The following is an 829-nucleotide window of genomic DNA, read 5'->3' as shown; positions in this document are numbered from 1 at the left end:
TATATATATATATATATATATATATATATATATATACATATATGTATATATATATATGTGTGTGTGTGTGTGTGTGTGTGTGTGTATACATGTCCTTCTTGACATCAATATGTGTGCATAGAAGGCGGTGAGCTGGCAGACTCTTTAGCACATCCGGTCAAAATGCTTAACGGCATTTTGTCCATCTTTACATTCTAAGATCAAATTCCGCCGAGATCGACTCTGCCTCTCATCGTTTCGGGGTCGATAAAATAATTACTGGACGAGCACTGGGGTCGATGTAATCGACTTAACTCCTGTTCCGAAATTGCTGGCTTTGTGCCGAATTTTGAAATCAGTATCTATGCCTGTATACGTTATAAGGGATAATGAACAAGCAAAACATTTGGCATCATTCAGGAAGATTTAATTTAGAATTTATAATACAAACATCGTGCAAAGTAGTTATGTAGACTACGTAGGGTGCCTTACAGCTGTTTCCAGAATAGATGAGCATGTGGATCGTATGGAGTAAGAAATTCCTCGCAATCTAAATACTCCATCATTGGAGAGAGAAAAAGTAAAAGACAAGAAATGCAGGAAATGCTTAATCGAGGATATTATCAGTTTTGCCAATTCTTCGAGAGACGAAGGAATTTCCTGAGTGAAAGATAAATGTGTTTGGGATTTCCATTATTGAAGAGTTAATAGAATCCTAGGAGGGCGGGGGGCGTGTGTGTTTGTGAAATACTCAAAGTACACACGCATTCATAAAAAAATCAGGCACTCACTTATATATGTACGCATATACATACATACATATATATATATATATATATATATATATATA

This window comes from Octopus bimaculoides, chromosome 24, assembly GCF_001194135.2.
Source record: "Octopus bimaculoides isolate UCB-OBI-ISO-001 chromosome 24, ASM119413v2, whole genome shotgun sequence".
Taxonomy (NCBI): Eukaryota; Metazoa; Mollusca; class Cephalopoda; order Octopoda; family Octopodidae; genus Octopus; species Octopus bimaculoides.
Note: the sequence above shows the minus strand (reverse complement) of the source record.